The following is a 6789-nucleotide window of genomic DNA, read 5'->3' as shown; positions in this document are numbered from 1 at the left end:
AAGCTCTGATCCAGGCCATTCTCCAGGCACAGAGGCCCATCACAGCCATGTGGGATGCTGTATCAAAGACATCATAGGTGAAACGCACCTCATATGCTTGCCAGCTTCTAGACCCAGTAGGAGGATGGCCGAGAGGGCCTCCTGTTGCTGTTGAGGCAAGCCCTGTGCGAGGTCCTAGACAATTCCAGAGCTTCCAGGTGTACTGGGTTATGTACAGCTGGTAGTCGGCAGTACGGGCGACCAGCATAGCACCCTGGAAGACCTTCCTGCCCAAAGCATCAAGCTCCCTATGCTCCTGCTTTGGGGGGGGGCGGGCGGGGCCGCAGGGCCTTCGTCAGGGTGGACTCCACGACCACCGACTGCACCAATGGGTGGAATCAGCCTGCTGACAGGGGAGATAGAAATAGGGTGGAATCAGCCTGCTGACAGGGGAGATAGAAATAGGGTGCTCCCACATTCGGAGGGGGGGCAGTCCTTGAAGATGTCACGAATGGGAACCACCACGATTTCCTTAAGAGCATTTACAAACTGGAGTACTTCCAGCTTCTTATGTTGCGCATCCTCCTCCGTGAGCAACAAAGGGTATGGCTTCAGCCATGGCCTTGACAAACCACGCAATGGACAGATCCTCAGAGGGTGACTGGCACCGTTCTCCAGCGGGGAGGGCTCCGAGAGGGGATCATCTGAATAATCAGAGGATGACTCTGTGGAATCATCTCCCCAAGGGTCGTAAGTCCCTTCCTCCTCACTAGGGCCAGCATGACGTGGGTAAAGCCCTTAGGACAGTGGTTCTCAACCCTGTCCTGGGGACCCACCCAGCCTGTCGGGTTTTCAGGATATCCACAATGAATATGCATGAGAGAAAATTTGCATGTTATGGAGGCAGTGTATGCAAATTTTCTCTCATGCATATTCATTGTGGATATCCTGAAAACCCGACTGGCTGGGGGGATCCCCAGGACAGGGTTGAGAACCACTGCCTTAGGAGCATCAGCCCTGGGCTCCGATGGCTTCGGAGGCCTCGAGGGCACTGTGGGAATAGACGGTTCCCCTGGCATAGAGGGGACTGGATGCTGCATGAGACCTGAAGTACCTGGCAGGGGCTCGGGGAACTGTGGTTGGGGAAACACGGTACTGGCTGTATCTTCCTCTTCAGAGGACCCGAGAATTGGGATCGATCTGGTGGAGGGCATCGGTGGCCATTGGGGAACTGAAGGCCCCTCGGGCATTGGTGGTCAGTAAGGCGCCTAAAAGGACATCCAGATGCTCCAGCAGGTGCTAAAATACTGTGGAGGCTCGGGCACTGGTATGGGACCAGTAGCACTGGCAGCTTGACGCTCTGAAATGTCTTGAGCACCGCAGACTGCACCCTGTGTGGTCCAGCTCCTCCAGAAAGTCTAGTGTGGCCAGGACTGAAGGAAGGGGACAAGGCATCACTGGCTCTTCCTCTGCTCTCTGATGTGGAACAGGACTTGGCACAGATATTGATGGGGGAACGCCTGGGACTCCTGGGGGCATCGGAGGATGGGGCCTCTTATGGCCAGTGTCACTTTGGTGGCAGTCTGGTAGCCGCTGGTACCGCATCAGAACCGGAGCCATGCACCGACGGCGACTGGAGATGATGGTTGTAGGATCTGCCATGGTGCTTGGCCCGGTCTTTCCCTGGTGCAAAGGAGGAGGACGACCTGATGTCCGGGAGAGTGGCGAAATCACAGAGGCTCTATTACCATTCCCGCGATACTTTGAAGAGCTGGCAAAAGGAATAACGAGAGGGAGCATATCGAGAGGCTCCCCACGACTTCTCAGTGTCGAGGGTTCCGACATAGGAGAGGAAAGAGCAGACTTTGAAGAACCAAAGTTTCTCCATCTTATCAAGGTGCACCTGACGGCCTTTGGGAGTCATCTAGTCACACAGACAACATCCACAGATGTTGTGCAAGGCCCCCAGGCAGAGGATGCAAACCTCATGTGGATCCGTGATGGACATAGTTTGAGGGCACCAATGAAAACCGGTCGATGCTATGAAAAAAACCCTGGCGTGCGGTTGATGATTGGGGTGACCATGAGGTGAGGAGTCTGGAATTGACCACAAAGTTGAAAAAGGCAATAATAAACTACCACACCAAGGAGGCACATACCGCAAAGGGGAACCAGACGAGGAAAAGAACAGGAAGAGACAGATACTGTTGAGAAAAAATAAGAAATAGAGGAGCTCCACAAACTGCAAGGCAACTGCACCGTGGAAAAGAAGAGTGAAGGGGTAAGAACATAAGCAAATGCCATACTGGGTCAGACCAAGGGTCCATCAAGCCCAGCATCCTGTTTCCAACAGTGGCCAATCCAGGCCATAAGAACCTGGCAAGTACCCAAAAACTAAGTCTATTCCATGTTACCATTACTAATGGCAGTGGCTATTCTCTAAGTGAACTTAATAGCAGGTAATGGACTTCTCCTCCAAGAACTTATCCAATCCTTTTTTAAACACCGCTATACTAACTGCACTAACCACATCCTCTGGCAACAAATTCCAGAGTTTAATTGTGCGTTGAGTAAAAAAGAACTTTCTCCGATTAGTTTTAAATGTGCCCCATGCTAACTTCATGGAGTGCCCCCTAGTCTTTCTACTATCCGAAAGTAAATAACCGATTCACATCTACCTGATCTAGACCTCTCATAATTTTAAACATCTATCATATCCCCCCTCAGCCGTCTCTTCTCCAAGCTGAAAAGTCCTAACCTCTTTAGTCTTTCCTCATAGGGGAGCTGTTCCATTCCCCTTATCATTTTGGTAGCCCTTCTCTGTTCCTTCTCCATCGCAACTATATCTTTTTTGAGATGCGGCGACCAGAAATGTACACAGTATTCAAGGTGCGGTCTCACCATGGAGCGATACAAAGGCATTATGACATTTTCCGTTTTATTCACCATTCCCTTTCTAATAATTCCCAACATTCTGTTTGCTTTTTTGACTGCCGCAGCACACTGTACAGACAATTTCAATGTGTTATCCACTATGACACCTAGATCTCTTTCTTGGGTTGTAGCACCTAATATGGAACCCAACATTGTGTAATTATAGCATGGGTTATTTTTCCCTATATGCATCACCTTGCACTTATCCACATTAACTTTCATCTGCCATTTGGATGCCCAATTTTCCAGCCTCACAAGGTCTTCCTGCAATTTATCACAATCTGCTTGTGATTTAACTACTCTGAACAATTTTGTGTCATCTGCAAATTTGATTGATTATCTCACTCGTATTTCTTTCCAGATCATTTATAAATATATTGAAAAGGGTCCCAATACAGATCCCTGAGGCACTCCACTGTCCACTCCCTTCCACTGAGATAATTGTCCATTTAATCCTACTCTGTTTCCTGTCTTTTAGCCAGTTTGCAATTCACGAAAGGACATCACCACCTATCCCATGACTTTTTACTTTTCCTAGAAGCCTCTCATGAGGAACTTTGTCAAACACCTTCTGAAAATCCAAGTATACTACATCTACCATTTCCCCTTTTTTCCACGTGTTTATTAACTGCTTCAAAAAAGTGAAGCAGATTTGTGAGGCAAGACTTGCCCTGGGTAAAGCCATGCTGACTCTGTTCCATTAAACCATGTCTTTCTATATGTTCTGTGATTTTGATGTTTAGAACACTTTCCACTATTTTTCCTGGCACTGAAGTCAGGCTAACCGGTCTGTAGTTTCCCGGATCGCCCCTGGAGCCCTTTTTAAATATTGGTGTTACATTTGCTATCCTCCAGTCTTCAGGTACAATGGATGATTTTAATGATAGGTTACAGATTTTTACTAATAGGTCTGAAATTTCATTTTTTAGTTCCTTCAGAACTCTGGGGTGTATACCATCCGGTCCAGGTGATTTACTACTCTTCAGTTTGTCAATCAGGCCTACCACATCTTCTAGGTTCACCGTGATTTGATTCAGTCCATCTGAATCATTACCCATGAAAACCTTCTCCATTACGGGTACGTCCCCAACATCCTCTTCAGTAAACACTGAAGCAAAGAAATCATTTAATCTTTCTGCGATGGCCTTATCTTCTCTAAGTGCCCCTTTAACCCCTTGATCATCTAACGGTCCCAACTGACTCCCTCACAGGCTTTCTGCTTCGGATTTTAAAAAGTTTTTACTGTGAGTTTTTGTCTCAACTGCCAGCTTCTTTTCAAATTCTCTCTTAGCCTGTCTTATTAATGTCTTACATGTAACTTGCCAATGTTTATGCTTTATCCTATTTTCTTCTGTTGGATCCTTCTTCCAATTTTTGAATGAAGATCTTTTGGCTAAAATAGCTTCTTTCACCTCCCCTTTTAACCATGCTGGTAATCGTTTTGCCTTCTTTCCACCTTTCTTAATGTGTGGAATACATCTGGACTGTGCTTCTAGAATGGTATTTTTTTAACAATGACCATGCCTCTTGGACATTTTTTACTTCTGTAGCTGCTCCTTTCAATTTTGTTCTAACAATTTTTCTTATTTTATCAAAGTTTCCCTTTTGAAAGTTTAGCACGAGAGCCTTGGATTTGCACACTGTTCCTCTTCCAGTCATTAAATCAAATTTGATCATATTATGATCACTATTGCCAAGCGGCCCCACCACCATTACCTCTCTCACCAAGTCCTGTGCTCCACTGTGAATTAGATGTAAAATTGCTCCCTCTCTCGTCTGTTCCTGAACCAATTGCTCCATAAAGCTATCATTTATTCCATCCAGGAATGTTGTCTCTAGCGTTTCCCGATGATACATTTACCCAGTCAATATTGGGGTAATTGAAGTCTCCCATTATTACTGCACTACCAATTTGGTTAGCTTCCCTAATTTCTCTTAGCATTTCACTGTCCGTCTCACCATCTTGACCAGGTGGACGGTAGTATACCCCTATCACTATAGTCTTCCCCGACACACAAGGAATTTCTACCCATAAAGATTCAATTTTGTATTTAGTCTCATGCAGGATGTTTATCCTGTTGGACTCTATGCCATCCCGGACATAAAGCGCAACACCTCCTCCCGGGTGCTCCTCTCTGTCATTGCGATATAATTTGTACCCCGGTATAGCACTGTCCCATTGGTTATCCTCTTTCCACCATGTCTCTGAGATGCCAATTAAGTCTGTGTCATCATTCACTGCTATACATTCTAATTCTCCCATCTTACTTCTTAGACTTCTCGCATTAGCATACAAACATTTCAAAGTTTGTTTTTTGTTTGTATTTTCATTCTGCTTTTTAATTGATAGGGATAAGTTAGATTTTTTTTAGCACAGGTGAGTTTTTAAGTTACAGGCACTTGGACTATTTTTCTAATTATTGGAACCTCACTGTTGGGATGCCCTAATTCTAATGCATCATTAGTATCCTTTGAAGATACCTCTCTCCGAACCATGCGCTGGTGAGCGACTGTCTGCTTTCCCCTTTGTTCTAGTTTTAAAGCTGCTCTATCTCCTTTTTAAAGGTTAGCGCCAGCAGTCTGCTTCCAGCCTGGTTAAGGTGGAGCCCATCCCTTCGGAAGAGACTCCCCCTTCCCCAAAAGGTTCCCCAGTTCCTAACAAAACTGAATCCCTCTTCCTTGCACCATCGTCTCATCCACGCATTGAGACTCCGGAGCTCTGCCTGCCTTTGGTGACCTGCGTGTGGAACAGGGAGCATTTCAGAGAATGCTACCCTGGAGGTCCAGGTAGGCATATTACCAGGCGATCCTCACGCCCACCAGCTATCTACATTCCTAATAATCGAATCACCAACTATGAAGGCCAACCTAACCCTTCCCTCCTGGGCAGTAGGCCTTGGGGAGATATCCTCAGTGCGAAAGGACAATGCATCACCTAGAGAGCAGGTCCTTGCTACAGGATCCTTTCCTGCTGCACCTGCTTGGTGCTCTCCCATCATGAGACCTTCTTCCTCCAAGGCAGCACCAGGGCTGCCAGTCTGAAGTTGGGACTTGGCTACTATGTCCCTGAAGGTCTCATCTATATACCTCTCTGTCTGCCTCAGCTCCTCCAGGTCTGCCACTCTAGCCTCCAGAGATCGGACTCGTTCTCTGAGAGCCAGGAGCTCTTTGCATCGCATGCACATGTACAACTTCTCACCGGTGGGTAAAAAATCATACAAGTGACACTCTATGCAAAAGACTGGGAAGCCCCCCTCTTGCTGCTGGACTGCTGCCTTCATCTCAATTTTGATCAGTTCCTAGTTAAGTTTTAGGTTGCTATGGGAGTAGGAATGTGTCTAACGTCCTTATGTGTCTGGTAGTGGCCTACTGGGGACTGATCGAATTCTCAAAGTTTTTGATGATTTTTTTTTTTTTTGTGAAAGTGGCACCTGCCTATAAATTAAGGGATGAGCTAGGGGTGGGAGGGTTGGGAAATACAAAGTCACTTCAGTTAGTCAGCCAGAGTGACTCACTGCTCTCTTAACAAATGTTGGTCCCTATTCAAACCCAATCACATTACCTCAACACCTTTCTAAGGTGAGTAACTGAGCTTAACTATTCAACTTTTTTTACTTAGGTATACACTGCTCCTAGCTTATTTCTAGCTTCTGGCTACTTTTTTTTTTTTTTTGGGGGGGGGGGGGGGGTTTGTGGGGTTTTTTTTTCATTACAAACACTCAGTTTGTATTAAATACAATCACTCAGTTCTGCAGACTTTTAAAAATAAACACACTACCTACTGCTTACTAGCTACCTTATTGACTGAATATTTAAAAATACAGTCTAACTTGTTTATTCACTGCCTGACTATTAAAGGCTCAAACACACTAAATA

This window comes from Rhinatrema bivittatum, chromosome 1, assembly GCF_901001135.1.
Source record: "Rhinatrema bivittatum chromosome 1, aRhiBiv1.1, whole genome shotgun sequence".
Taxonomy (NCBI): domain Eukaryota; kingdom Metazoa; phylum Chordata; class Amphibia; order Gymnophiona; family Rhinatrematidae; genus Rhinatrema; species Rhinatrema bivittatum.
This window is presented reverse-complemented; position numbering follows the sequence as displayed.